Below are 11,563 nucleotides of genomic sequence, written 5' to 3' on the forward strand. Positions count from 1 at the left end.
ATAAGCTCAGCTCACATAAGAGATGTGGCTAATGGGAATAGGTGTTAATCTGATCTTGAAGCCATCCCTTTTACAAATGGCTTGATTCCAGGTGTGATTAAAGTGTGTCCCTGGCTGAGGCATAAAAAATAAAAATATAAGAGACTAAAATTGATTGAAGGGGATTGAGTATCAATAAACTGATGTGAAATCACTGGATTGATGCACTGTGAGCTCTGGGCCCAGAGTGTCAGAGGTCGTAAAGCCACACAATCAGTGGAGCTGTCAGAAGTAAGTGGCTGAATATACTATCTTCCCAGCAATCGATGGACTGGTTCAGCCAGCAATCACCTCCCAGGACCATTGTTATTGGTCCTTGTTAGGCTTGGCCCTGCGGCTTCTGTGTCATATCTTATCATTTGACATTTATGTGGATCAGTTTATCAGAACAGAGGTATGCCATAGTCCCCTTTGGTAAAACATATGTCCTCAAATAATTTTGTAACATTCCATACTTACTGGGCTTGCTGTTGTGTACTGTGCACTACAAGTATACGACCTGCGCTTTCTCTTATAAAAACCGAGACTGAGGGCTTCAAATGGTTATTCTCCATGGATATTTAACGCCAGCACATTTACATGGTATGTTCAGCTGATCAAGACAAATTGTGTTTGAGTAGCGGTACATACCTAGCATACATTTCAAATATTAATATTTAATTTGACCAAATCTGCATGTTTCCAACAGCAAGAGAGCCGCCTCACACTGTAATTGCCTCTGGGTCCCTTAGAACTATAGAAAAAGGAGAACTCAAGACTCCTTAACTACCTGACTATGTGTTTATATGGATACATTATGCATAATGTGCTCCCACACAAAATGAATCATCTGTAATAACTGTAGCATGTGCACCAAAATGGATTCTGGAGTTAATTTAATACTTGAGTCTGAATTTAGTACAGTAGGTGAAATGTTGCACAGCAGCAAGTTGCATATTATCTTGAATTATATCTCCCTTGGAACTTTAGTTCCTACATAATAACCCTTTAGATGTTTAGATTCATGTAGCTTAATACAATTCATGGATTTAAAATTTTCCAGGCCAACTTATTGACAGCAATAATGGATTTCCAAAGTCAAATAAGTAAAACAAATTAAACAAAGTGTGATTGATAATAATCTATTAATCAACCCCTTATCATTAGTTATCATTATCATTAGTTATCATTATCATTAGTTATCATTATCATTAGTTATCATTATCATTAGTTACAAAACAACAACAACTGCAATGCTGACCAAGCCACTCCAATCTATGATATACATGTAAACTGCTACTAAAATACCTACTGGACAATGCAGGTCAGAACACGACTGAGCTGGGCAGCAGCTGATGACGTCCCCATGCCCTCTTTATACCCACGGGCAGTGCTGGCCCCAGTGCCACCTTGGGCCAGTAGATAAGGCTCCAGCTCCATGGTGTCTCAGTGGCATGGTAGTTCTCCAGGGGACGGTGAGAGAAGGCCATTCACTTCCCAGCACAGCACCTCTCCACAGAGGCTGATTACAATAGCCACAGGCCTTTAATGAAATACAGCAAGCAATTACTCTTCTTTACTGACACAAACTAGGACACGGCCTGTTTGTATGAGATGTAGGGTATGTAGTAGTCTATGTGGTATTTTGACTGTAGGGTGTGTAGGGTTGTAGAATCCAGAATAGGATCTCTAGTCCTAGAAGGTCAGATGTCCTTCACTGAAAGGGGTTCAAAAGGAAACAGCAAGCAACTGAACGTGATCATATCACATTAAACTACTGAAGAGTGAATGATGGGGAGAGTGACAGAAAGGTGATGATTACAGACAAGGGTTAAATGAGCTTGTGTGTTGTACTGTACTTTGTACATTCACTTCCATCCCCTCAGCATGTGTAATCCAGTGCTCTGTGGAGGCTCATCATGCCCACAGTGTCTCCCCTAACAAGCTGTATTTGAGTATTTTAATGTGGCATTCTAGTCCCAGACAAACCCCAGCCAAATAAAGACCTCATTTTCGACTTCATTCCAACACAATAACTCATGGGTTTTTCAAAGGGCTGGATTCATAGGGAAGGTGATGCACATTGACAGCAGTAATACAGCAGCCCACAGGGGAACATAACCAAGCCGTTACCTTGGGTTACTGTCACTAGGACTGTGCCATCACTGCTCAGGAGAGGACATTACCACACATTCACACCTGAACGGGAAAGTGATACCTCGGCCATTGAGGACTATGGGATCTAAATTGCATGAGTGGGTGGACTCATCATGGCATATCTGTTTGTGATGGACATGCCAGAGAAAAAGGGAAAGAAAACACGACCAGACATGTTGACATAAAAATATGCTTCCCACCTCTCTGTTATTTTCCTTCATCTTTGAGGAACGTCAAAAACATCCCTGGAGTCACCATCGTGATGGACCGAAGTTAATTTGAGGCAAGTAGTAAGGAGTTAAAACACCACCACACAACTCCCTGCCATCTGTGAGCCTCCAAGCCACAGGGAGATGCCAACTGTTCTCCTTAATTTGGCATGATGGCTCCCTCTGCATAGATCTCAAGGAAAATTATACCAGCAGTAACATCATAGAGACATGGGAAAAAATACTGCATTTTCATGATAATAAACTGTTCCCATCATAGCCTTGATAGACAATTGTCACGCTTTTAAAACAGTTGCAGTGGATACCTAGAACATTCTATCATCATTATTGGATGAGTCTGAGTCACAGTCCTAAATGTTGTTGATCAAGGTTGTCTGTAAAATGAATGCCTGAGCCAATCATGACCTTTACCCCCTGCCATCAGAAGTGCTAAGAGCATTTGAGGAGAAAGAAATCTACAGGTAATGTGAGTTGACAGCTCTGGCTACAGCAGTCCCAGCTCTTTATTTATAGATAACAGTGCCTGGAAACCTCTCACCTAGCATGTCACAAACTCTTAAACTCTCCAACGCTCCAAATACCCAGCATAAGGTGAGAATGACAATACACACAGAATGTTGCTCATCGGATATTTCGGAAATAGAAAATCGGAGGACATATTTGGCTTAGTTAGTTTACTTGGTTTGCTGATGAAGCTTGTGTGATTTTACAGCATGTATTAGTCACATCGGACACAGACATGGCCAACACAGCCAGTATAATTCTGTCTCCTATAATTGTGGATATACCGTAGTAATTCAGATGGCCAACTTCTACTGGTGAGGTTGGTCTACTGAATGTTTTGGTTGCCTCTCCCACAGACTGGGTAACCATGGAAACCACAGCTCCCACTTTGTCATACTATTTTAAGAAAACTATTTCATCCCATAGATTAGTGCACAGTGCACCACACAACTTCAGCTGCAGGAGGATGTGTGTGGGTGCTGCTCTGTTACAGCCGTTATGTAACTGATATTAACACCGGGAAATGGTGTTGCAAATAATTGTTCTGACCAATTTGTACGGTGGGTCTATAATCAAAATTCGGATTGACATTTCTTTAACATTGTGAATAAACTATTTTAACATAGAAACCTGAGTTACAAGAGTATGTTTCCTCTACTATAGTTAGACGAACAGAGTGTGTATGAGGTTAAAAACTGGTGAGAGATCTTGCCATAAATAATGCAGAAATGTCCTTGGGTGTTACAGGAGTGGATTCCGAACTTGTATAAAACACCTGTTCTCCCTTTATTGCCAGTGATAGGGTGAAAACTGCGGGGTCAATAGGGACATTATGTACATTTTCCTTACTTTTCTATAACGGCATGCTAGGATTTCAGAAGTCAATGTCAAGAAGGAAATTTGGCATTATGCCGTGAGTGAGAGATTTTTTTTTAAAAGAGCTGATTAAATCTCTAGCCGAGCCATCACTCAATTTGCTGACCACTAAAATGAACACTTCAATAAAATATGTATACTTTCACCAGGCCTTGTGCTACTGGACTTGACTGCAATGTCTTGTATCTTTATGGATTAGCTGGGAAGTTATTACAATTTTTAAACCTTGATCAGCCTCCGTAGACTCTGGTTACAGGTATTCATCTCACTTCTCACTACTGAAATGAAAAGCCAGTCCATTTGTGATTGGACAGTGATGTATTGTGTCTACCATACCATTGGCTGCAGAGGATAAGCGTAATAGGGTCACATTATTTTCACAACAACACAAATCTGTACCAAGTTGGTTCCTATATCAAGGCACAAGGCGAGACCAAAATGCAGACACAGGAGGCAGATGCTTGGAATCTTACAATATTTATTAATCCAAGGGGGTAGGCAAGAGAATGGTCGTGGACAGGCAAAAAAGTAAAAACCAGATCAGAGTCCAGGAGGTACAGAGTGGCAGACAGGCTTGTGGTCAAGGCAGGCAGAATGGTCAGGCAAGCAGGCACATAGTCCAGAACAGGAAGGGGTCAAAACCGGGAGGACTAGAAAAAGGAGAATGCAAAAAGCAGGCAAACAGGATAACCGCTGGTTGACTTGGAAACATACAAGACGAACTGACACAGAGAGACAGGAAACACAGGGTTGAATACACTGGAGAAAGCAAGCGACACCTGGAGAGGGTAGAGGCAATAACAAGGACAGGTGAAACTGATCAGGGTGTGACACCCTGATCAGTTTCACCTGTCCTTGTTATTGCCTCTTTTGTAGTGCACTACTTCTGACCAGGCTCTTGTCAAAAGTAGTACACTCCATAGGGAATAGGGTGTCATTTGGGATGCACTCAGTGAAATGAAGTGGTGAGCTTATTAAACACTCACAGAGGCAGACAATAGACCGTAGCTCTGCTCATGTTGAAGATAAACAATCAATAGTGATGCTTTGCCAACTCAACCGCTAAACTCCAGAAAACAGAATGACAAATGACTGAGCTATTTATACAGTATATATAGACATTCATTTATTTGCAAACCTTCCTTTGTTAATGAATTATGCATAGAATACATGTATTATTCAGTTGAACAAGAGGAAGATGTGTCAAAGCACAGCAATAACATGTTGTCAAGCATCATCTCTACTCAGACCATGTAGACACTTCCAGTAATCAGTCTCTTGAGACCTAATACGTGCACCGATACCTTTTGTTTTGCCAAATTACATGAATATTTTTCCCTATTATGTTGGTCTTAAAGAGTCTGTGAAGCCCTCAGCTCCATTATAAATTATCCATCCAATACTGTGGCTATAAGTATTTTGCCATAAGACTACAGTAGCCTTATATTTTACCACCCGTAGTGTGGCTGTCATCCTATTCTGAGATATAAAGTATACAATGGTATTGTACTTCTCACTGTGTCAGTAAACTGCAGTGTTTGCTGTCTGGAGACAGATGAACATGTGAACATGAAAGGGCCGAGTTATAATTTACAGAGTTTTGACCAGCCTGTTGAAATGGATGAGCAGTTAAGAATTTTGTTCCTCTGCCTCCAGCTTCTTTGACCAGGGACCCCAGTGCTTACATCTCTTTCTGGGGGGTCAATTTGTGGGCATGTGAGTTTATAGATTTTTTTTAAAAGCCTGAGCAAATAAACGGAGATCATGTTGAGTGGCTGCGTGGGAGACTGAGCTAGTATTGACACAGTTGAAGGTCATGTGACAGAGAGCATGGATTTTTAGATGTGAACATTATAGAAAGAATGGAGCATCACCGTGGAAACTGGGCAAATCTTCTGTTGCCCATTATATGTTTCTGGGAATAATGGATTGTAGCATGGGGCATGGAGAATGCGCAATATTTATAAATAGAGTAACAAGTAGCTGCTCTGTACTAACACCATGGTGAACCTTTAATGGAGGGAGACACTTCCCCTGTTTGTTAGTCACAGCACAACCTACAGTGGCAGTCTGGATCGAAAACAGCTGGTCAAGTAAATGGCACTCTCTACATCTCCTCCATTGACTTTGCGTAAGCTTCATAAATGGAAAATCCTTCAGGTCTCTGAAACTGCTTTCAAATCAAAGCTGCTGATAAGAGTAAAGGGACTCGGGGATAGGCATAGTGCCCAGAGCCTGCATTAAATATATTGGTGATTCAAAAATGCAGTGGTTTGATTCATCCTTACAGTTGCCATATTCAACTGTTTAATCCATGAAATATTGGAAGGTAGAAAAAAAGTGTACAATCGGGGTTGAACAACAGTCCTATAAATCTACCCTAATTCTCACTAATCATGGAACTCTGATGATAGCGGTGTGCCCGGCTCCAGGTTTAAACTGCTACGTGTGGTCTGCTTTCCATCATGATTCAAATAGGCTACATGTCCCTAATTATTGCATAACTTGTAATACGTCAGCCTAATATGATCCGATAATGCTAGCGATCCTCAGGAACAACCAAACAAGCGTGTGGTAAACTAACGATGCATCTGAATGATGCAAAATGTAAGGAAACTAACACAAGTCAGTGACAGTTATTAATGTATGTGATTATAACTGACGGTGGCTACCGATAGTGTCTAATACTTAACACGATACAAATTGTTTAAAAAAAATACAGAATATGTATGATTATAGAAATCATAAATCAACTTGGTAGGTTTGGCGCTATATTGTCATTTCCGTATGACTCCAAATTTCCTCACAAATTATAAGGCCACCATTTCATAAACTTCACTGTGGAAAATGTGATATTTTGACATGCTTCCAGTTTGCTGCAATATGACTGGTTTCACGTTTGTCTCCAGCGATTAAAACTTAAAATAGACATAAAGCAATCCACTTATCCAAATGGCTAACTCATTGACCTAACTCATATCAATTGGTAAATTACAGTGCATGGAGAAAGGTGTTCTTCCACTTGGAACCGACAGGTTGCTTGACCGTATAGATCGTTTCGTCACGCGTAAAGTTGACAGGCATTATGTGTCTTGAACTCAGTTCCCAGGAGAGGACTGAGTGGGTGGGTGAGAGGGTGTCTGAAAAATATTCACTAGACCCAACACTAAGGTGGACAGGGGAAGATGCAGACCCCCACAGTTAGAGAGAGAGAGGTGGTGAGCATCCATGGGAACACAAAGACCCAGGCAGCTGACATGATTCAAATAGACAGGGTGATGAGTCACCCCTGCAGGGAGTGTCTCAGTGTGCCTGACCCAGAGCAGCCCCCCAAACGCTCACTTATTTATGACCCATGCCAGCTATTCCACCGCCTCTAGTAATAGTTTCCCATGACATGCCATCCTTCTCAATGTACCTGGACTCTTGTGCTGCAATCTCCTTTAAGGATAGCCAAAACACATAGGACCTCTATAAATAACTCTACACTAAATTCAGATTTCCCTAATCTTTAACAAATCTTATACAAGCTGACTGTGACCCTCTTTCAAACGTAATCTTTTCATGCAAAAATAATGTCCACTGTAATATGTTTAGTCCATTGTCCAGTGTGTGGAAAATATATACTGAACAAAAATATAATCGCAACATGTAAGGTGTTGGTCCCATGTTTCATGAGTTCAAATAAAAGATCCCAGAAATGTTCCATCTGCACAAAGCAATTATTTTTCCCAAATTTTGAGCACTAATTTGTTTACATCCCTGTTAGTGAGTATTTCTCCTTTGCCAAGATAATCCATCCATCTGACAGGTGTGGCATGTCAAGAAGAGGATAAAACAGCATGATCATTGCACAGGTGCACCTTGTTCTGGGGACAATAAAAGGCATTTTAAAATGTGCAGTTTTGTCACACAACACAATGCCACAGTTGTATCAAGTTTTGATGGAGCATGCAACTGGCATGCTGACTGCAGGAATGTCCACCAGAGAATTGCCAGAGAATTGAACATCGCTTTAGAGAACTTGGCAGTACGTCCAACCGGCCTCACAACCCCAGACCACGTGTATGGCATAATGTGGGTGAGCGATTTGCTGATGTCAACGTTGTGAACAGAGTGCCCCATGGTGGCGGTGGGGTTATGGTATTGGCAGGAATAAGCTACGGAAAACAAACACAATTGCATTTTATCGATGGCAATTTGAATGCACAGAGATTATGTGATGGCCTTTTATCGTGCCATTCATCTACCACCATCACCTCATGTTTCATCAACGATCTGTACACAATTCCTGGAAGCTGAAAATGTCCCAGTTTTTTCATGGCCTGCATACTCACCAGACCTGTCATCCATTGAGCATGTTTGGGATGCTCTGGATCGACTGTACGACAGCGTGTTCCAGTTCCCGCCAATATCAAGCAACTTCGCACAGCCATTGAAGAGGAGTGAGGGAATAGTCCACAGGCCACAATCAACATCCTGATCAATTCTATTGGAAGGAGACGTGTCCCACTGCATGAGGCAAATGGTAGTCACACCAGATACTGACTGGTTTTCTGATCCACGCCCCTACCATTTCTTTAAGGTGTCTGTGACCAACAGATGCATATCTTTATTCCCAGTCATAGATTAGAGCCTAATCAATGAATTACAATTGACTGATTTCCTTATGTGGAACGTAACTCACTGAAATCTTTGAAATTGTTACATTTAGCGTTTATAATTTTGTTCAGAGTATTCTGAGAGCTATCTTACACAGTATTACACATGACAATACGTTATATTATTGTCTACAATCTTTTACATATGCAGCCTGCCCCCATGACACATCAGGAAGAGCAGCTATGACAAGGCTGAGCACCTTTCATTTCCGTTTTTATTGAGGCTGATTAGTTCGGGCTGTGAATAAAACCAAGGCCCAGGTGGAAGGGGTGGCCCCGTCTGTCGGTCTGATGCACTAGACCTAGTCAGGAGAATACACACTGTGGAGACACTGCATCAGGATTTGGCCTGGGTCACCCACATGTTACATCTGGACTGAAAGAGGGCACAGCCCTGTCAAACACCTGGCTTCAATTGCTTTCATTCAAATATTCACACATCACCCATAACATTCTACTTTTGGCTGTAGGCCTAGGTATTTTATCAGATGTGATCAAATGTTATAGTGTTTCGAGTGCGTCGCTGACACGACATTAGCTACTGCATTTAGAGGAATTTATCATACTGATGATCCAGGGGGCACCATATTATTCATGCCGAAAAGCTCTGCTGTCCAAATAAATTCTCACTGGCGCACCTTTAATGAAACGATCAACTCTCACTACAGAGAATATAATGAATCTGTGGTCATCCCATTCTCCAAGGCAGGACTCCTACTGCACCACAGCCAGATATTTGATTACATTCACTGGACTAATAACTCTACAAACTGCATATGAACCTATATTAAGATCAAGCAATCATTGAAATGTATTTTATAAAGCCCTTTTTACATCAGCAGTTATATCAAAGTCCTTATACAGATACCCAGCCTAAAACCCCAAAGAGCAAATGTTCATAGATGACCAGCAGGGTCAAATAATAATCACAGTGGTTGTCAGTTGGCTTTTCATAGCCGAGCATTCAGAGGTCGAGAGAGAGAGTTGAAACAGCAGGTCCGGGACAAGGTAGCACATCCGGGGGAACAGGTCAGGGTTCCATAGTGGCAGGCAGAACACCAGAAACTGGATCAGCAGCACGACCAGGTGGACTGGGGATCGGGACAGCCAGGAGTTGTCAGGCCAGGTAGTCCTGTGGCATGTTCCTTGGGCTCAGGTCCTCTGGGAGGGGAGATAGAGAGCGAGAGGAGAGAGATGGGAGAATTATAGGAAGCATACCTAAAATCACACAGGACACCAGATAAGACAGGATAATTACCCCAGATAGGACAGACTGACCATAGACCCCCAGCACATAGACTCTTGCAGAATAGATTCTGGGGACTAAGGCTATAACCCCACCCACTTTGCTAAAGCATAGCCCCCACACCACTAAAGATATATAAAAAAATATATATATATATATTATTTCACCTTTATTTAACCAGGTAGGCTAGTTGAGAACAAGTTCTCATTTACAACTGCGACCTGGCCAAGATAAAGCAAAGCAGTGCGACACAAACAACAACACTGAGTTACACATGGAATAAACAAACATACAGTCAATAACACAATAGATAAAAAGTCTATATACCAGTGTGTGCAAATGTGGTAAGATAAGGGAGGTAGGTAATAAATAGGCCATAGTGGCGAAATAATTACAATTTAGCAATTAATCACCGGAGTGATAGATGTGCAGAAGATGAATGTGCAAATAGAGATACTGGGGTGCAAAGGAGCAAAAAATAAAAAATAACAGTATGGGGATGAGGTAGTTGGATGTGCTATTTACAGGTGGGCTATGTACAGGTACAGTGATCTGTGAGCTGCTCTGACAGCTGGTGCTTAAAGTTAGTGAGGGAGTTATGGGTCGCCAGCTTCAGGGATTTTTGCAATTCGTTCCAGTCATTGACGGCCAAAGGAGGAATTGGCTTTGGGGGTGACCAGTGAGATACACCTTCTGGAGCGCGTGCTACGGGTGGGTGCTGCTATGGTGACCAGTGAGCTGAGATAAGGCGGGGCTTTACCTAGCAAAGACTTATAGATGACCTGGAGCAAGAGGGTTTGGCGACGAAAATTAAACATACAGGTCGCAGTGGTGGGTAGTATACTGTATGGGGCTTTGGTGACAAAACGGATGGCACTGTGGTAGACTGCATCCAATTTGCTGAGTAGAGTGTTGGAGGCTATTTGTAAATGACATCGCCGAAGTCAAGGATCGGTAGGATAGTCAGTTTTACGAGGGTATTTTTGGCAGCATGAGTGAAGGATGCTTTATTGCGAAATAGGAAGCCGATTCTAGATTTAATTTTGGATAGGAGATGCTTAATGTGAGTCTGGAAGGAGAGTTTACAGTCTAACCAGACACCTATGTATTTGTAGTTGTCCACATATTCTAAGTCAGAACTGTCCAGAGTAGTGATGCTGGACGGGCGGGCAGGTGTGGGCAGCGATCGGTTGAAGAGCACGCATTTAGTTTTACTTGCATTTAAGAGCATTTAAGACCAACCACTAACTTACCACCCAGAGACAAGGCCGAGTATACCCCACAAAGATCTCCCCACTGCACGAGATCCAGGGGACTCAAATACATACAGGAAGATCATGTCAGTGACTCAACCCAAGATTGTCCTTGATGGACTGATTCGTTTCAGGCAGGGGGTTATCTCTTAGTCTGGACTCATCTCTCCATATGGATGTGCCTCAGGTACTGTATGAGAGGAGCTAGTGAGCAGTCCTCCTCTCAGAAATCCAGGATAACAAACCTCAACCTTTCCCCTCGATTCTGAGTGCTTTCTCCTTGCAGGACCACTTAATACATTTGTGCGAGAGATAATTATATTGCCGAAGGCCTCTGCCGCTCCTTCTCTGCTCCCCACACATTTTCTAACTCACATACTTCTCAAGTGCCTGCATGGGCCCCCATCCAGCGGAACCATAAATGCTTTGATTTAATTTTCGGAGAAGACCTTGAAGAGTCAGTACAACTTTCAGATGCTAAATGAAATTGCTTCTCATAAACTTGGGCATTCTCTGACTCATACATTCTCATTATGACAGCTGGAGAGACACACTCATTTCCCTGCCATGTTTATAAGGCCCATAAATCCATCCATCTAAATGCTCCATATAGCAGCT

The sequence above is a fragment of the Oncorhynchus keta genome, chromosome 29 (assembly GCF_023373465.1).
Source record: "Oncorhynchus keta strain PuntledgeMale-10-30-2019 chromosome 29, Oket_V2, whole genome shotgun sequence".
Lineage (NCBI taxonomy): Eukaryota > Metazoa > Chordata > Actinopteri > Salmoniformes > Salmonidae > Oncorhynchus > Oncorhynchus keta.